General features: G+C 39.4%; 1 long non-coding RNA gene across 1 annotated transcript; it reads right to left on the reverse strand.

Moving 5' to 3' along the window:
* Positions 1 to 426: 426 nt before the first annotated feature.
* LOC102550255 (uncharacterized) lies at positions 427 to 18,671 on the reverse strand. The gene is made up of 3 exons (XR_015677894.1): positions 18,404 to 18,671; positions 10,975 to 11,046; positions 427 to 1,791 (listed from the first exon to the last, which is right to left on the reverse strand). It is a non-coding gene; the product is annotated as an uncharacterized LOC102550255 (long non-coding RNA).
* Positions 18,672 to 21,155: the final 2,484 nt, after the last annotated feature.

Consider the following 21,155-nt stretch of genomic DNA (forward strand, 5'->3'; position numbering starts at 1 on the left):
CATGTAAACAATACCTCTTAGTCAATGCTCTATGATTGTGAAGAGACACCATGACCACAGTAACTTTTTTTTCTTTATTAACTTGAGTATTTCTTATTTACATTTGATTGTTATTCCCTTTCCCGGTTTCCCGGCCAACATCCCCCTAACCCCTCCCACTCCCCTTCTATATGCATGTTCCCCTCCCCATCCTCCCCCCATTACTGCCCTCCCCCAACAATCACGTTCACTGGGGGTTCAGTCTTGGCAGGACCAAGGGCTTCCCCTTCCACTGGTGCTCTTACTAGGCTATTCATTGTTACCTATGAGGTCAGAGTCCAGGGTCAGTCCATGTATGGTCTTTGGGTAGTGGCTTAGTCTCTGGAAGCTCTGGTTGCTTGGCCTTGTTGTTCATATGGGGTCTCGAACACAGTTGGGATTAGCTTACAGTTCCAATGGTTTAGTTTATTATCACCATGATAGGAGCATAGTGACACACAGACAAGCCTGGTGCTGGAGAATAGCTCAGAGTTCTACATGTGAATGCACAGCTAGTAGCAGGCAGGCATGCAAGCATGCAAGCAGACAGACAGACAGACAGACAGACAGACAGACAGACAGATAACACACAAACATACACACACATACACACACACACACAAACACAGACAGAGAGACAGATAGAGACAGAGAGACAGAGAGACAGAAACCCCAAAGCCCATCCCCAGTGACACACTTTCTCCACCAAGGTCTCATGTTCTAATTTTTTCAAATAGTGCCATTCCCTATGAGTTTATATGGGTTGTTTTCATTCAAACTACCACACAACACCATATAATATTTGATTTTTGTTCTTTTGCTTTTCTGCTCTTTTTTCCCAGAGCTGAGAGCTGAACCCAGGACAATCCTAGGTAATTGTTCTACCACTCAATTAAATCCCCAACCCCTGTTGTGTTTGAGAGACTGTTTCCCTGTATAGCCATGGCTGTCTTGGAACTCACTCTGTAGGCCAGGCTGGCCTCCTGGGTACTTTGGGTTAAAGGCATTCACCACCATATCTAGTCTACAATATTAGGCTTTTATGTTTAACTCTTTTCTCTAAGCATTGTAGCTCAGGCCTATCTGTCAGCATTATCAGGAGTGAGAATTAGTCAGACGGATCCATTTTTCCTCCTGCATAGCCCAAAGAGTTCCTTTTAAAGACTCAAGTCCAAGTGAGGTCATCAGCTTTGCCTAGAAAGTAATTTCAAAACAGGCCAGTATGAAGCTGAGTGGCAGTTTATTAAAATGCTTTAAGGACAATGAGAAGGCAAGGTGGGTCAAAGTATCAACCCGACGACCTGGGTTTCATCCCTGGATACCAAGGTAAAAAGGGAGAACTCATCAAAGAAAGTTGTTCTCTGACTTCCATACACACACACACACACTCATTCATTCACTCATTCATTTGCTCATTCTTTCTGACATGCATTCATAATAATTAATATTCTTAGTTAATAAAAAGGTTGTAGCATAGGTTTAGGCTTGAGCAGCTTAGGGAGAGCATTGCACAGGCCAGAGTGAGAACCGGACTTCCCAAGAAAGGTCAATGTTTAGGTGTGCCACTCTAGCCATACAGATGGGTTTGGAGCATGCTGTTCAGAGTGTTACAAAAGAATCTTTCTCTTTTTTTTGTTAGGTAAGATCACAAGGCCTTTAGTGGGTGCACTGATGCATTAAAACTGTAGGATGCACAGGAGGTAAAGCTCTTTAGTTTTTTCTGTGAATTTGCTCTCTGTCCTGTGATATTCCCAGGAAATTGAAGGTTTACAGCTGGAAAGGAAAACAAAGATTTTTAGAATTTCTCTATTTTTCTACCTGCTTTTCATTGTTGCTACACAACACAGTTTGTTCTTTATATTGCTACATAGTGTGATGTTGTATGGATACATTATATTTGCTACATATATACCTGATAAACTTTTTACTGATGACCAGCATTCAGCTATTATAGTGTAGTTATAAACATTTACATCTTCTTAAAGGTATACACTTTAATTTCTCAAGATGTTTATGTGCAAAATGTTGTGTGCATATGCTGCTCTGTTTGAAGCTTCCAAATTGCCTTTTAAAATGAGAGTACACAAGGCCCCTAACACATATGTAGCTCAGTCTCCATGTGGGTCTCCCAACAACTGGAGTGGGGCTGTCCTTAAAGCTCTACATTAGAATCCATTCCCCAACAAGGCTGCCTTGTCTGACCTCCATGGCAGAGGATGTGCCTAATCCTGCAGAGACTTGATTTGGGGGGAGGGTGTCTCACCTCTCAGTGGGGAGGGAGAGGGGATGATGAAGAAGGGGGAAGTAAACGAACAAATAAATACATAATGGGTGTCATGTTTTCATTTCCACCAGTGCTGTGGTGAGGGCTTCTGTTTTTCTACCTCCTTCATAATCATTGGAACCCTCTGTCTTCTGAAACTTGACCATCCTACTTGGGTATGCACTGTCACTTAATGTAATTTAACAACCACTTCCCTGGGACTAATTATCTTAAGAATCTATCCATATGGTAATTAAATGTTTCATATCTTCTTACTCAAATATCTCTTCATAATTTTCATAATTATTATCCAATCATTTGATTCCTATCATCAAATAACTTCTGTTTTTCTAGGTACATTGTTCTTTTAAAGCTTTTTTGGGGGGGGTTGTTGTTGTTGGGTTTTTGTTTTGTTTTGCACATTTTATCCTAGTTTGTGATTCATCTTCTTGACTTTGAATTGTTTTTCTTGAAAAGAAAGGTTTTCAATTTTAATGAAGTAAAATCTCATTTCATTCTCGAAATGGCACTGTAAGTCATAGTATTTTACTAACCTTATTGCGTACATGAACCACACAACTTTAACTAGCATGCTCAAGTTCATATTTTGTAAGTGAAATCAATCCGATGATTCAGTTTCTCAAAGGTCTTACCACTCACCTAATGAGAATTCTACTTCCTTATACAAAGCCATGCAAAGGAATCATTCTATCTTATGTACATAGGTACATATTCTTGTATGTATTGTAAGATGACTACATTAGTGAAATTTACTGAGGTTTCAAAAGTATTTTCAACATAATGAAAATGGCATGGAAGATCATAATGTTAATTAGCTTATTGCAATAAATATTTACAATGTAGACATACATTTAAATTGCAGACTAATACGTATATTCTTTATAAATTAGAGCACAATAAAATTGGGGAGGAAAAGGAAATGACTTATATATGATGATATGCTCAATGAGATGAATAGAAAATAATCTTGCTTCATACTCTTGCCAGAGGTAATTGGATAATAAAACTAAATTGCTGTGTACATTTTCTAAGATCTGGGTGTGCTTTGTTCAAGGGCCATTTTTATTTGTTCTTAGAATTGGCTTAAAATTATCACAAATTCACTTAATTTAATAAAAATCAAAAGCTATATTATCATTTCACAGGATAGTCAACAAAACTGGAATGCTAGACTCAATTTGAAGGTTAGGAATCAAAGCTGATTGGAGTTTCATTACTTTACCTCATTTTGCTCTGTCCTATATTAAGAGTAAGTTGTTCCTCGTGGCGGTATAAGCTCTGATTTTGTAGCACGCCTTCTTCATCCCCTGCCTTTGTAGATACACAGGACACAGAACTGTATCCATTACAATGAGTAACTGACACTCACTGGTAAAAACAAAACCAGCACCGGATGTGCTGGATTGGTGGATTTCACCGTCTTTGTTTGATAACCATTTTTTTATCCTCTTAAATTCTCTTTTCCCATCAATCCCATTCCACACACGGAATGAAAATCTTGCAGTGATGGTAATGCCACTGATGGGAAAAGCGGACTTTTCTGGTCTTAGTGTATAAAGTACAAATATCTACAGAGATCATTTTAAAATCTGTTGCCTTACTTGGTACCCATTCCTTTATCATAGCACTTACATGGTTTCAATCCTATTCCAGGAAATCATTTGGGTAAAAAGAAGACATTTATAGAACATTCTCTTTCTTTACACAGTAAGGCTTTTAAGTCATAGATTTAATAATGAGGTGAACTTGGACAACACTTGTACCCCAGGAACACTGTGTGTTCCATTATTGCATGCCACCTCATCACTCTGTCTGCCTACCATGTGCCACCTCATTGCTCTGCCTGCCACCCTTACCAGGCCTTCCTTTGTTTTCTTCCCTACAGAATAAAGACACGGATCGAACTTCAGTGTGCATATCATCATTTACATTGGCAAATGCTGTGCTCTCTCTTTCTTTGTTTTTTAATTCTCAGAGCTATTTAATATCAGTGCTTGATTTCAATAAATAAGATTTCATAAATAAAAACTGGGTTTTAAAAATATACTAAAACTGAGATTTTAGAAGGATAGGATGTTATCAAGGCATTAATTGTCTCGTTTTTATTGAAATGGTATTTTTAAATGTTCTAAGAGAATTATCTCTCCACATATTTACCATTTTTTCCAAAACATTTTTCTAAAATTTTCAAGAACTCTGTTGTATTCAAATAGTTAGTATAATTTAACTCAAGACAGTATAACCTAACAATGTTTTTTTTGTTTAGAAATTCTTTTTTTTTAATTTAGAGAATACTTTATTAGTTTTTGTAATCAAACCCACGTATATAAGACCTTACATATTTAATACAGTGTGTTACCCCTGTACAAATGGAAAAAACTTAAGTTCAACATTTCTAGACCAATATGGCTGTTAATTTCTGTACAGTGCCAACTCAACACAGTAAACGGGGATACTTTTTTCGAAAGTTGACAGCACAGGTAAAGTTTCAAAAAATTCAAATTATATATCTGTATATATATATTTATATTTATATAAAAAGACCAATAATAGCAGTGTGTTATGCATCAACAGCAGCAACAGCTTTTCCAGGTTCTGCAGTCATCTGAACAAAACTGTAGAGACATCCAACACACTCCATTTAAAAAAAAAAAAGTAAAAAAACAAAACCCGAGAAAACAGCACAGTTCTGTTACTCTTGTGGTACCTGGCACCATTTTTTTTAAATTAGCTTCTCAATCATCATCTGGAAAGAAAACATTCTGAGCAACATCATTAAAAACAGCTCTGATAAAGCACGGTCACTACTACGTATCATAAAGCAGGTACAAGCTATTTTACATCCACAGAGGTATGATACAATACTGTCCTACATCTATAATACTAGAGGATACAATTTAAAAGGCATTATTTGAGACTTGATTCTACTTTTCCAGCAGAGGGCCCAAAGGATGGTGTGACACAGCTTTGTAAAGAAACATACTCTAGACAGGATTTCCTTTCACTAGTGGCACACTTCTAAGGATTCATTCTCTCCATGAATGTCAGCTAAAACCGTTATTAAAAAAATGAAATATCCCTAGAACAAAACCGTATAACCACCGGATTCACATGAAGATGACCTAGTGGAGACAAGCTGGACCTCACCTTACCAACAAGCTATCAAATCTGTTATGTTTAAACACTGAGACCTCCAAGGAAGGAGATGCCAAGTAGTGCTTCAAAGCTTCGGTCCACAATCAAACACAGCATCCTTTTCAACAGAAGCAGAAGCTCATCTGAATATGCTCATGGATGCTGATATCAACATTTAATCATCTCCTCACTCATCCAGGAAGAGGGGGAGATCAGTTACTACTGTACTTTATTGTGTTCAACCAAATCACCATGTTACAAAAATAGCAAGCTGCCATAATAAAAAATAAGGCTCCTCTATCCAGCACCAGATAGCATCATTTTACTTTCAAGCCTAGAAATTGCACACTTGTATATAAACCAATCGAAGATGAGGATTGAGAGTTCATCTTGGTGGATTTTTCCTTTGATGAATATGAAGTGTCCTTCCTTATCTTTTTTGATGACTTTTAATTGAAAATTGATTTTATTTGATATTAGAATGGCTACTCCAGCTTGCTTCTTCTGACCATTTGCTTGGAAAGTTTCCAGCCTTTCACTCTGAGGTAGTGTCTGTCTTTGTCTCTGAGGTGTGTTTCCTGTAGGCAGCAGAATGCAGGGTCCTCATTGCGTATCCAGTTTGTTAATCTATGTCTTTTTATTGGGGAGTTGAGGCCATTGATGTTGAGAGATATTAAGGAATAGTGATTATTGCTTCCTGTTATATTCATATTTGGATGTGAGGTTATGTTTGTGTGCTTTCACTCTCTTTGTTTTGTTGCCAAGACGATTAGTTTCTTGTTTTTCTAGGGTATAGCTTGCCTCCTTATGTTGGGCTTTACCCTTTATTATCCTTTGTAGTGCTGGATTTGTAGAAAGATATTGTGTAAATTTGGTTTTGTCATGGAATATCTTGGTTTCTCCATCTATGTTAATTGAGAGTTTTGCAGGATACAGTAACCTGGGCTGGCATTTGTGTTCTCTTAGGGTCTGTATGAAATCAGTCCAGGATCTTCTGGCCTTCATAGTTTCTGGCGAAAAGTCTGGTGTGATTCTGATAGGTCTGCCTTTATATGTTACTTGACCTTTTTCCCTTACTGCTTTTAATATTCTTTCTTTATTTTGTGCGTTTGGTGTTTTGACAATTATGTGACGGGAGGTGTTTCTTTTCTGGTCCAATCTATTTGGAGTTCTGTAGGCTTCTTGTATGCCTATGGGTATCTCTTTTTTTTAGGGTTGGGAAGTTTTCTTCTATGATTTTGTTGAAGATATTTACTGGTCCTTTGAGCTGGGAGTCTTCACTCTCTTCTATACCTATTATCCTTAGGTTTGATCTTCTCATTGAGTCCTGGATTTCCTGTATGTTTTGGACCAGTAGCTTTTTCCGCTTTACATTATCTTTGACAGTTGAGTCAATGATTTCTATGGAATCTTCTGCTCCCGAGATTCTCTCTTCCATCTCTTGTATTCTGTTGGTGAAGCTTGTATCTACAGCTCCTTGTCTTTTCTTTTGATTTTCTATGTCCAGGGTTGTTTCCATGTGTTCTTTCTTGATTGCTTCTATTTCCATTTTTAATTCCTTCAACTGTTTGATTGTGTTTTCCTGGAATTCTTTCAGGGATTTTTGCGATTCCTCTCTGTAGGCTTCTACTTGTTCTCTAAGGGAGTTCTTTATGTCTTTCTTGAAGTCCTCCAGCATCATGATCAAATATGATTTTGAAACTAGATCTTGCTTTTCTGGTGTGTTTGGATATTCCGTGTTTGCTTTGGTGGGAGAATTGGGCTCCGATGATGCCATGTAGTCTTGGTTTCTGTTGCTTGGGTTCCTGCGCTTGCCTCTCGCCATCAGATTATCTCTAGTGTTACTTTGTTCTGCTATTTCTGACCGTGGCTAGACTGTCCTATAAGCCTGTGTGTCAGGAGTGCTGTAGACCTGTTTTCCTGTTTTCTTTCAGCGAGTTATGGGGACAGAGTGTTCTGCTTTCGGGCGTGTAGTTTTTCCTCTCTACAGGTCTTCAGCTGTTCCTGTGGGCCTGTGTCTTGAGTTCACCAGGCAGGTTTCTTGCAGGGGAAAAGTTGGTCCTACCTGTGGTTCCAAGGCTCAAGTTTGCTCGTGGGGTACTGCCTAAGTCCTCTCCGAGGCGGCAGCAACTGGGAAGATCTGCGCCGCTCTTTCCGGGAGCCTCCGTGCACCAGGGTTCCAGATGATGTTTGGTGTTTTCCTCTGGCGTCTGGATGTGCACAGAGTGCAGTCTCTTCTGGTTTCCCAGGCATGTCTGCCTCTCTGAAGGTTCAGCTCTCCCTCCCACGGGATTTGGGTGCAGAGAACTGTTTATCCGGTCTGTTTCCTTCAGGTTCCGACGGTGTCTCAGGGGCAGGGATCCTGCCGCTCCTGGGCCCTCCCCTACGGGAACCCAGAGGCCGTATACAGTTTCCTCTTGGGCCAGGGATGTGGGCAGGGGTGGGCAGTGTTGGTGGTCTCTTCCGCTCTGCAGCCTCAGGAGTGCCCACCTGATCAGGCGGTAAGGTCTCTCTCCCACGGGGTTTGGGAGCAGAGAACTGCTGCGGGCCGGGATCCGCGGGTGTGGGACTTCCGGTAAACACAGGAAGTGCCCGGTCCGAGAGGAATTTTGCCTCTGTGTGTCCTGAGTTCACCAGGCAGGTTTCTTGCAGGGGAAAAGTTGGTCCTACCTGCAGTTCCAAGGCTCAAGTTTGCTCGTGGGGTACTGCCTAAGTCCTCTCCGCGGCGGCAGCAACCGGGAAGATCTGCGCCGCTCTTTCCGGGAGCCTCCGTGCACCAGGGTTCCAGATGGTGTTTGGTGTTTTCCTCTGGCGTCTGGATGTGCACAGAGTGCAGTCTCTTCTGGTTTCCCAGGCGTGTCCGCCTCTCTGAAGGTTTAGCTCTCCCTCCCACGGGATTTGGGTGCAGAGAACTGTTTATCCGGTCTGTTTCCTTCAGGTTCCGGCGGTGTCTCAGGCGCAGGGGTCCTGCCGCCCCTGGGCCCTCCCCTACGGGAACCCAGAGGCCTTATACAGTTGCCTCTTGGGCCAGGGATGTGGGCAGGGGTGGGCAGTGTTGGTGGTCTCCTCCGCTCTGCAGCCTCAGGAGTGCCCACCTGATCAGGCGGTGAGGTCTCTCTCCCACCCTAACAATGTTTTTATTTTTTAACTCATGAATAAAAGTACTTGATAAAAGTAACTAGCATATTACTTTTCCCACTTCTTTTAATGTCTTTGTCTTTTACTGTCATTTTTTAAAGAAAACTGTCATATTAATTTGTAACGTGTTATGACATTTTAATGGAAAATCAGTTCTCTCAAAATCATCTAATTGTTCCAATATCTAATTAAATATCATTTAATTACATATTATTAACCTCGCAAATGCAAAGGCCAATTTTAGCATTTTGCTACATATTTCCCATATTTATGTGGGCAAGTATACACATAAAAGACTAACTCCAAGACTGAGAGTACCATCCAAGGAAGCTATCTCTTCACCTTTTCTCCATCTTTGCTATTCTCCTGCATTCCCAGCTCAGAATCCCAGAAGGCTCCAGCTTCATCAGCCCTCTCCATAGCAGGCATCCCACTTCAGACTCTGCGCTGAAAGAACAGAAAACGCTATGCCTAATGCCACTTGAAGTCTGGGACTCTTAAATGCGGTGAGACCTAATTCTGACTTGAGACTATGTCTGAGGAAAGAATGAATAGGATTATTTTGTATCTCTTGTCCTGGTGAAGAAAAATGTTTCCCTACATGGCTTCAAAAGCAAGCAGAAAAAGAAGGCAGTTTTAAAATTATTTTTATTATATGTACATATAATATTACATAAAGATTATGTGATGTAGGTGTGGCCACATGTGGAGGTAAAAGACAACAGACAACTCCATGGGCTCTCTTCTCTTATCCTACCTTATAAAAGATGGAGTTCTAAACTCAGGTAGCCAGACCTGAGCAGAAGTACTTCTAAGCACTGAACCACCTCACATTTCCACCCCTGACAACTTGTTATTTGATTCTGCTATGTCACCTTGTAGATCATAATTGTAAACATAAATTACCAAGATGACATGGATGTGTTATTCCTAGACATCACACATGCATATGTGTCGACCATGTGTATATACCATCAGACCCATATGTTTGGAAGATTCAAATAATGTCTTATAATCTGTTTCTGATTGTGCACCTTCTGTGGGGTGACATCATCAGGAGAGAGTCGGCACTTCCATATGGACATGAATCCCTTGAGGAAAACCAACTTGCAGAATGTTTTAGAAAGAGTGAGAGATTGACAATGTCAATTAGACAAAAAGGAAAATGCTATATTTTCCCAAATCTCAGAATGTTGAAATTAGCGCCTCAAACCTGAGTGGTGTTATTGTTATTTATTATAATTAGATTAACCCATATCTACATATACACATTGTAAAGGTGAATTACTTATTCGCTAACCTTGTAGTCCTCAAATACAATGTTTGCTGACCATTTGGTGTCAGAGCACCCCAAGCAGCACAATGTTTGCTGACCATTCGGTGTCGGAGCACCTCAGTCAGCAAGATCAGAATAACCTATAAGCTGCTCCCATAAAATTTAAACAGCAACTTCAGCTTAAAACTACCAAGAACCAAATAAATAAACAAGCAAAGAATTAAAAATATTAACAAATTTAAACATATTTAACTATGTCCAAATATGTGCAAAGCAAGACTATGGTAACAATAAAACTTTGGTTTGTCAAATACTAGGAAAGTGAAAGTTGACTGGCTATTTTATTGAAGCTGGAAGAAAGGGGCCACTAAGACAAGGAGTGCAAACTAGTAAATCTCTTTTAAAACCAAACTTCATTTTGCATGAGCGTTTAGTATTATTTGTGATTTTCAAATATTCGAATTACTCCTAATGTCTGCTAGTAGAAGTTGGTGCGTCAATAAATTGCAACATGATCATTACAATGGGACTAATGTTACTCTTACACGTAACAAGAGAGAATTCTGTGTCTTCCTTTGAACAAGACCTACAAATCAATGAAAAGTAAACAAGGGAGAGAGTACACAGCATGTTTTGAGGGAAATTAAATGCTATATCCATTAATCCTGTTGCATGCCTAAAGAGTTTTTGGAGATCTATACATGATGGCCATTATCTGCTTGAAGGTTGTAGAAGCCTTCAGGGTGGGAGTAGAAATGAGTTACATCTCCTAACAAAAGTCTTAGCTCTTAAACTCATGTGACTACCTTATGTTTACAAAACAATTAAAATAGGAATAGCACGAAAGAAGAGGTGGGGTAAAGTAGGAGAAAATTGAAAGGCAAAGAAACAAGCATTTGAATCTCCAGGTAGAACTGCAGAATAAACAACAATTTGGAAAATACCCCTTACAACGTCTAACACAGTGGACCCATACTCTTAGAAGTTCAATAGCAGTGGCCAGAAGAATTGAAGAGTGGTTTAAACAAAACAAGCCATGATGCTAGTACATAACCACACTATTTATAATTTTCCTTCAGAATATAAATTTTCTCATTGTTTTGACATTTAAAATTCTACCTACTTTTATTGTTCTCTAAAGTCTTGAGTGTTCGAGTTGACTCCCAAGGGTTTGAAAGCAGAGGTGACCATAAACCTGGAAGAAACACATTTCAATGCTTAAGATTTTGTTAAAATGATTCAGACACAGGAATCTGGATGCTTTAAAAAATAATTCTGGCCAATGTGGCTAAGACACTAGAGTTCTGTGTTCTTGTTACAGTTACCCTCCATGTTTCTGATACCCAGTTTCTCTCTCTGTACATACATTTACCATAAGTATTTGTGATAATTTCCCAAAACAAGGTATCGCTGGGTTTTTTAGGGTGCTTGAATTTTAAGTCAGTTTTATATCTTCTTCTTTGTGATTTTTTAAAATTGTTTGAAAAATTTTTAATGTAAGAAAACAATGAGGTTGTTGTTATAAAGTTGATACATGGTTCATCCCAACAGATTACAGGGCTGTCATGACATAAGAGCAAAGAAGCAGACAGCATACATTCAGTGGTTGCCATTTTCTTGGTTTTCTTAAACGTAAAAAGGATATCCATGGTAGAAATAATACCTGATGACATTACTACAGTTCCAAAATGTTAAATTGTCCCCTTTATTTTAGATTTGTCATTGATAGGCTAAAGAGTGAGGTGTTTTTGTTCCCCTGTTCTATCTCCTCAAAATTTATGTGTGAAATTGCAACATTGATATCCTCTCCTTCAAAGAGATCAAACTAAGAAGTGAGGCTTTGGGAGGTTGAAGAGGCAAATCTCTCAGGGTTGGGTGTCAGTGTTCTTGCTGACAAGAACCCAGAGAACCGCCTTCCTTTTTCCATCACATGGGGACATACCAAAAAGGAGTAACTGTGAACCAAAAATGAGTCACATGTGTGCCGATTCTGCCGACCCTGGGATCACAGCCTGAACTATTGTGGTGAGAAAAAAGAAATGTGTCAAGTCTGGTCAAGTCTGTGGTAACGATGTTCTTCATTTCAGTTACTGCGCTGTATCTGGCCAGAATTGCTACCCTTGAGGATTCTTCCGATTCTTGTTTTGATATTTTTGTTTTGGTTTGTTTGGTTTTTGGGTTTGGTTATTTTTTTTTCATTTTTTTCCTTTATTCATGTCTTATAAGTTTCCTACAATTTTATTTGTTATCTTGAAATATAGAGGGGCAGTATTTGACTCAAAACTCAAGACCTAGGAAATTGAACCCTGACCTTCATGAATAATAAAATCCATCAGCAATATGAAAAGTAATGGATAATTTTTTTAACTTAAAACAAAACACCTGCCCAGCGCACTGTGGATCCTGCCAGCTGCAGTGAGCAGGACCAAGGGATGTAAAGTCGGACCTGGGACCTGACTCAGGATCCAGGCGGGGCTGAATACCTCCATTGCAGGAGCCCCTGTCACCAGCTCACTGTTTTCCAGCATGAATTGTAGAACACTCATCTGTTACTGTGGGGACAGGCTTTCACAATATCCTCTAACTGAAGAAATGTGACCACAGTCAGGCTGACTTCAGACTCAAGCTATTTCAGTAGCAGTGGCAGCTGCAGCAGCAGCAACAATGAGGGGGAGGGGGGAACAGCGTGCCGCCAAGTCCCAGTGAACCATGTGGATGCTTCATATTAGCTAATTATCAGGGGGCTGGATATGGGAAACACATCAGGAACATCCCAGAGCTCTTTTTGATTCCAAAATACAAAAAGAAAGAAAGACAGAAAAAAGGAAGGAAGAAAATCAACCAAGTGTCCAACCAAGGCTAGAGATGCTGTGCGGGTCACATGGAGTCTTAGTCTCTACTTTCTGGTCAAATTTCTCAATATCTGATGAGCGCCCTTTCCCTTTCTACTTACTGAACTTCATTCCCGACTCCCCGAATTTAAGAGAAGAAATTATAATGTGCTAAATCTTTTTCAAAGTCTTTTCTTCTGTGGCATACAGTTAATGACATTTGCATGTGCAAATTTCTAAACATAGAAATCCAGGGACGATTTCTATATTTTGGCTAACAAGAAAAGCTGGTCATAAATCAGGCTAGTACTGTTACAGATCCTGTGAGGCAAGGACGAAATACTTCACAGGATAAACTGAATTCCTAATGTTCTAGCTAATTCTTTCTCCCCCTGCCCCTCTCTCTTCTTTCTCTCTCTCTCTCCCATGAACACGGTTGGAAAGCATAAATTTGATTCCATAGTATGTACGATGTCAACAAATTAATATTAATTATGTCAAAGTATAGTGAGATATTACAAGAGCCTAAGAGCCACAATACCTATCAAGAAGAAAACCAGAATACATAGACTAAAATAATTTAAAATATCTTCAAAATAACCACTTCAGAAGTTAAAAGTTCAGGGGGACACATTTGTTGAAAACCTTTAAACATTCAATAGAATACACTCATCTGGGCCATAAGACCATATAAACTTCCAACTTAAAAATTCTTACAAAGATTTCAGCCTTTGGAAAAATTTTTGTCAACATTTTGTGTGCATACATGTGTGTGTGGTGTGTCTGTGTGTGTGGTGTGTGTGTGTGTGTGTGTGTGCCTGCATGCCTGCATGCGTGTATGTGTGTGTATAAAATGTCACACACTGTGATAATTCTGACCCAACAGCTTTAGACTAGCAGAATCCCCAGCGGTAGGCGGAGGAAACTTTCCTTGTTGAGTTGTTGGTTAGAGGCACAAAACTGCCCTTTGTTATCTACCAAAGCTTGAAAGTAAGATCACATTGCTGAAGATACTACATACTTTGAACATAAGACTTCCAGGAATTCATCTAAAGTTAACCTGGACACCTCTTTCCACAGAATATCTTTCATAATATCTGAAAGTACTATGCAAGCTACCAAAGGAGGAGAGTAATTAGTAGTTCTACCTAACTGGAAGCTAACAAACCTGAACAATGACTGATCCAGAAAGACATCCCTACAGGTGCAGTAGTAGCAGGTATAAATTGAAGGTTACTATCCGCTCAGTAATTGAATGAACTTAATGGCCTCTCTGAAGGAATAGACACATGCCTGGAACTATAAATCTAGGAGACTAACAATGACTGGAGAGGTCATGAACCTATTGCAGAATGTACTAATACCATTTTCCTAAACCAATGTAATGTCTGAATTTGTTCTGGTCTCATACCCAAGAACAAGTGTAGGTCTGACCCCTCATCACAATTGGTCAAAACACAGAGGCTTGGGAAAACGCCCTAGAATCATGGAACTTTGATTTACAGCAGCAGTATGATTTCCAAGTGTGGGGAGAAGGCAGTAGCTAGGTCATCCATTCCAATTTACTATTTTAAGAGTTACAGCACCATAAATAAGAAAATGACTACTGACTTTATCTCTCTATGAAAGCTTTCAAAACCACAGAACATGACCAAAGATACAAGAAGCATAAACAGGACCTGAAACTCCTTAACACTGTCCCACAAACCAAGCCGATTTCTGTTTTAATTGGACTTAAATAAGCAACCATCACACCCAAGGTTCTGAAATTAATTGCTACTTGGTTTTTAATCATTCAGTCTTGCATAAAATTTAGCATTACAACAGTATTGTTTCCCAAACTGCTTTTGGAGGAGTGGTCAAATTTCAATATCTAAAGACACATTCAAGAGAAAGTTCCTCAGGAAATTTAGCTGAAATCAAAACCTCACCAGAATCATTAACTTGCCACACAAATTTACACAGAACTTGGGCTGTCACCTATCAGAAAGGGTCTTTTGGTGAGCTACATTTAGTTACTTCTATCTAAAGAACAATGAGATATTCTGGTTATTAATTTCTTAGACCAATATTACTTTGTGACCCTGTTTCAATTGTTGGTAACAGGAACATTTTCTCCTGTTTATTTACATTGCTGTATGGAAATTCATAGCACTGAGCCCCGAGGTCATTCCCTCCCATCATCATAGTCCCCTTCTTGCTACAAGCCTGAAGCATTAGTGAACTAAAATATAGTTAAGTCTCAACTGAGTGGCAGCTCCTTTTTCTACGGTTATAGTCTTTGCATCTGTGAAAACTGTCTTATAACACTAGCTTTGTCTGAGATCTTCCCTGAAATGGCTCATTTTGAGTGTCTTCTTAGGTTACCCAGATTTCAATATGTGTGTGTGCCTTGGGCTTTTATATAATAAAAATGCCTTGCTTCATCATGGTTGTGTTGCTCAAGTGATGTGTTTCTCTTAATGTGACACGGGGTAATGTTTTGTACTGTCGAAAAGACTATTCCCTGAAATTCTTTGTATTACACAACTGTGTTCAAACAGACAACCACAGACATTCAAAATTTTAGGAGTTCAAAAGCCTTAGTCCTATTAAAGTGTTAGAAAGTTGCTGCATTCCAAATTATCTCCAGTTCCCAGGCTCAAAGAATTGCTGACTCATGCTGACTCATGGATGGGTCTGTCCCTGAGTACTTGTTGATCATTTCCCTCAAATTAGAGAAAATAAAACATAAAGAGGTCAAGTACCTCTTTAGCTTCCATTAGTAACTTGAGTTTTGTGCCTCTTTCACCAATATTAACTACTCTGGTTGGAAATGCTCAAAAGTAACTAAGTAATAATACAGCTATAAAAAACAGTGCAATTCCCTGAACTATCATAGTTGTACTGATAATGCTATGTAGGAAAAAGATATTTTTATGCCTTTTCACAAGCTGCACAATAGCTTCATTGGAAATTTGTCTTTTAGTCTTTTTTTTTTTTATTATTCTTTTTTTCGGAGCTGGGGACCGAACCCAGGGCCTTGCACTTGCTAGGCAAGCGCTCTAACCACTGAGCTAAATCCCCAACCCCTCCCTGTCTTTTAGTCTTAATTTCCCTTCATAACTGTCTATTGGAAGACACTGGTTCTTTTATCTCGATATTTACTAATAATTATTTTAGATCATATTTTAAATATCACACAATACTTGCGTCTCTATATATGCAGATTATAGAATGACTATAAAAGAATTAAAGGGGCTACAGTAGTCTTCACGACATTCAAATAGGGTTTATTAGAGGAGAAGGAAGGCCAATGGACATGGGAGAACAGGTGAAATAAGAAAGACGATTGGAGAAGCTTCCAGAACCAAACTACCGAAGACGGAGCTCACCCAGGTCCCAGGCCTGAGCTGAACTGCAGAGGGGAGGTACAGGACCCCCGACACCCTGGGGCATGGTTCACGGCCAGGTCTGGGTAAAATAACAGATGAACAGCAGGACAAACCGAAGTTAGAGTAGTCCATGGCAGCAGTGGAGTGCAAGCTGAGCTGGAAGCTTAAGGACATTGCAGAGTTCTTTATGCATCAGGCTTTGACTCACACACCCAATGGTAAGTTGTCAGGTCAATGAGGCTGCTGCCATCACAGTGCTAGGTATCCTTTCTGTGGAATCTAGTTGAGGTCATTATAGACTAGTGCCCAGCCTGGTGCATTCCATAAGTTCCCAGACCAAATTTTCTTGATGTACTTTGAAAATACCTATTTAGTCATATGGTTCAAATTTGCTTTGATAAGTCTATGAGGTGCTATCATTTTACCATCAGCCTGTGACTAATGGGTGATACTGGTTGGTGCTGTAGTATGTACATAAACAATGAGGTGCAATAATCTTTCTTTTTCTTCTTTCTTCCTTTCTTCTTTATTAACTTTACATCATGTTCATTGACCACCCCCTCCTGGTCACCCTCTTCCACAATCCTTTCCCCCATTCACCACCCAGTTCTCCTCTGAGCAGGTAAGTGTTTCCCCTGGGTATACCCTGATCCCGGCACATCAAGTCTCTGTGAGGCTAGGCACATCCTCTCCCATTGAAGCCAGAGAAGGTAACCCAGCTAGAAGAACATATCCCACATACAGGCAACAGCTTATAGGATAGCCCCACTCCAGTTGTTTGGGACCCACATGAAACCAAGCTGCACAGCTAATGCATATGAGTGAGGAGGCCTAAGTCCAGCCCATCTATGTTCTTTGATTGGTAGTTCAGACTCTGAGAGCTCCAAGGGTCTACATTAGTTGACTCTGTTGGTCTTCCTGTAGAGTTCCTATCTCTTTCAGGGCCTGGAGTCCTTCCTTGTTTTTCTATAAGAGTTCCCAACCTCCACCCACTGTTTGGCTGGGTATCTGTATCTGTCTAAATCAGCTGCTGGGTGGAGCTTCTCAGACAATACCCATGCTAGACTCCTGTTTGCAAGTGTAACAGGGTATCATTAATAGTATCAAGGATTGGTGCTTGCCCACATGATGAGTCTCAAGTTGACCCAGTTATTGGGTAGTAATCTTGTCTCAGGGTTTTCATTCAATAATTGTCTAAATACTACTTATAACATAGTGTCACACTGGGGAGAAAACTGTGATCAGAATATACTGTGTGTGTGTGTATATATATATATATGTATATATATATGATATATACATATATACATATATAAAATACATGTGTAATATATAATATATAATACATGTATATATCACATATAATGTGCATATATAGGATGATATATATGTGTGTGTGTTTGTGTATGTGTATGTAAAACTTTCACCTAACAAAACATCTTTCAATTCCAAGTATGCTGCAAAAGACAGAATTCCATTTTGCATTAGGGTGAACACTGCTTTGTGTGCACACCACACATCATCTACACCAGCTCATCCATTCAGCAGCATTGACGTTGTTGTCTTATCTCAGGTATCATAATTGAACCTACACCAAGTATGATGTATAGATATGTCATTAGCATGATAGTTGTGCTTTCTTTACACATAATCCCCAGAGTTAGATAGCCATATCATATTGTAGATACATTTTAAGTGTCTTGAGCAAGAACTTAATTGGGATCACTATAGACTGAATTTGTTTTACTAACACAGCCAGGAAATGAGGAAGTTTTCTGTATCAACTGTGCATCCACAAATCTAGGGCTCAAATATCCTTTTCAGATATCAAGTACCTTAATGCAGAAAAGAAATGCCCATTCCCATAAGTATATACAGTCCATATGCTAGAAGGGGATTTCTTCTCCTATAGTGTTCACTTATTAGCCAGAGTGAACACCCCTTATCTTCTGTGATAAACCGGTAGTATTTGACATAGATAAGCCTTTCATCTATTCTTGAATTTGTACTATACTCTTTCTCTCTCTGTTGCAAGCACACAAGTTAGCTTAATAAGATTGGATTCTTGTACATAGAATTTTACAAATAACTAGAAATTGAATTGACAATTAATAAGAACCCCCTTACCTAACATTAGTCTAAATCATCACACCTAAGTCATTAAAACACATATTTTTACACGCTGTTTATAACCAAAGTGCCTGCCAAAGCTAATTACTTGCTATTTGATTTGTATGCTGCTGTCTGAAGTTCTGCTCCCAGTCTTTGCCAGCTTCTTACTGCGATTGGTAAGGGTTACCAAAGAGACTATTCACAGAGCTAAGGGAAAGCAACTGTAAGTGCTCACCTGTGGATGGATGCTCCTGTTCCTCCACCTCTCTGAAGCTCTGTGAGTACCACGGAAGAGGAGGCAGAGAGACAGAAGAGCTGTAGAATGGGAGGCGAGCTGCAAGTGGTGAGTTCTGGATGGGGCATGGCTGTTACTCACATGAACTCAAAGCAACTGTGTCTCTCTGCACAAGATCAAGCAAATTAAAAATCCATCATGGAGGGTTGAGGGCTCCTGAGGCCTAAGCCAATTTGAGCAGCTATTGCCAGCTGTTGGTTTCTAGGGGAGGAAGAGTCACATTCAGGGGAATTAATAGTCACTGTGAGGCATGTCGCAGTTGATAACACCACACCCAAGAGCATATGGATAGCACTAATTTTATACAGTAGGTTAAACATATTAATAACTAAATAATACAAAGGAAGGCGTGCAGCTGTAGAAGGAGCTGTGATGGGAGGGTCTTGAAGGGAATTGGAAAGGGCTAGGAATGGATATGATCAGGATACACTGTATAAATGTATGAAGTATTCAAATACGAAATACAAAGTAATAAAAAAATAGTTAAAAGAAAAAAATAAAAGTTTGTGTTCTTATTTTTTCTCTGTATTTATCAATTTGTACACTGGAACAAATATTTGCCAACTTTATTTAGATTACTAACTGTGTACCGAATCTGAGTATATGGAAGAATAGTAACGATTCAGAAAATGATAGGGTTACAATTGACCTTGAGGCCCAGCCATTCTGATTCAGTTTACAGATAGCATAAAAGGCTCCGAGAGATAGATGTAGCACCCAGAAAACTTGTAAACAGTAGAATACCCCAACTGCCAATACTTCTATGTAAGTGTGGAGTAGTTTGCCCCAATATTGTGTTATCATTTCCCACAAAATATCCTGAACTTGAAAAACTGGAAGGTAAGCAACAGTTTTTAAAACATGATTTATCTGAAAAAGTTAAAATCTGGAGAGATCTGAGGTATATAAGAAATGGAAAAGAACCCCCCCCCGCCCATCCCTCCTCTCCTCTCTCTCTGCCTTTCTCTATATCTATTACCCTCTCAACTCCCCTCCCTATGCCCTGAATAAACTCTGTTCTATACTAAAAAAAAAAAAAAAAAAAAAAAAAGAAATGGAAAAGAAGACCTATAGGAAGTGTCAAAGTAAATCACACGCTAATACCAATTAATACAGGGTGGGGCAGAGAGGCAGAGAGAGAGAGATTGCTTTTCCAATTGACTCATATACCAAAGGAGTCCGTTAACTCACATCCCAGCTACCTAGGGCCTCCAGAAAGGAGAGAAAGCAGCATCATCAGGTCCTATCTTGAGTCATGAACATGAGTCAGAATGCACGACAGGGCAGAGGGAGGAATGATGAACAGAGAGAAGGAATTAACAGTCATCCTCTGTGCAGTGATTCAACTTCTGTTCTTTAGGTAGAAAGAATACATCATGTTGAACTCCCCCACAAAGGGAAATAAAAGTAGATAGCTGAAAACTCATGAATAATCAATTGAACAGTGATTTGTTTCCAGGACTGTTTTATTGAGACATATTAAGACACAGTTCTCAAGACAAAGTCACCTTATAGGATCATCACTAAATTGATAATTTAATATGAACAAAAAGCACTTGAAAGCAATTTACCTCACAGGGAATTGCTGGTGCACATCTTTAATCCCAGCGCTAGGGAGGCAGAGGCAGACAGAGGCAGGCATAGCTGTGAGTGTGAGACTAGCCTGGTCTTCAGAGTGAGTTCAAGAACAGGCAGGACTATTTTGAACCCTGGTTCAAAAAAATGAAACAACAGCAACAAAAATATGTCAAAAGTTTAGAACATCATGTGAAGTAGTTTGTATAGGGTATTCTAATCTAAGTCCATTGAAAGCATGGTCTCCTTGGACCTCTCATGACAAATATTAATAGCAGACAACCCTTACCATACATCTGGCCAAGATAAAATTCAAACTCCATCTGGATTGTCAAAATGTAGCTATCTTCACTATCTACAGAGGCTGAAGAAAGAGAACAAACTGAGGCCTACATCCCATATGTCAGTCTGCTAAGAAGATATGAATCCAACAGCAAGCTCATTTAAGATGCTCTATTCTCCTCTCTAGCTAACTCTACCAACAAAACAATAAAATTCAGAAAGATTTGCGAAGTTGTAGATTTTATGTACAGTACTCTAAGTACATAAGTACTAAGTAGTTTAAGACAGGGTCTTACTTTGTAATATTACATCTGTCAGCTTGATTAGTCAGTGACTTTAAGAGTTATAAAATATGGGGGCTGGGGATTTAGCTCAGTGGTAGAGCGCTTACCTAGGAAGCACAAGGCCCTGGGTTCGGTCCCCAGCTCTGAAAAAAAAAAGAACCAAAAAAAAAAAAGAGTTATAAAATATACATAATACAGAACATCATGTATATTTATATAGCAAAACTTGCAACTGAGCAGGTTGTAATTAGAATATTCATAGATATTTAAGTGGAAGTTTCTGGGTGTGTCTTGTGATGCAGACTCACCTGATGTATTGCTAAGGCAGACTCACATGGTGTTTTGCCGAGACAAGACCCACAGGACGAGACACAGTGTTTGAAGAGTATAAACAGGACTCGATGGACCATGTCTAGGTGCTTGCATAGCTAAGTTGGCAACACTTTGTTGGTCTTGAATCTTCGCTGATCTTCACTTTGTGCCGAGAGGCACATTATCCCAGCTAATTCTGATCTCTCCTGCTGACTGGTGCTGATTCAGAGGAGGCCTGG

This window comes from Rattus norvegicus, chromosome 2 (assembly GCF_021556685.1).
Source record: "Rattus norvegicus strain SHRSP/BbbUtx chromosome 2, alternate assembly SHRSP_T2T, whole genome shotgun sequence".
Classification (NCBI taxonomy): Eukaryota; Metazoa; Chordata; class Mammalia; order Rodentia; family Muridae; genus Rattus; species Rattus norvegicus.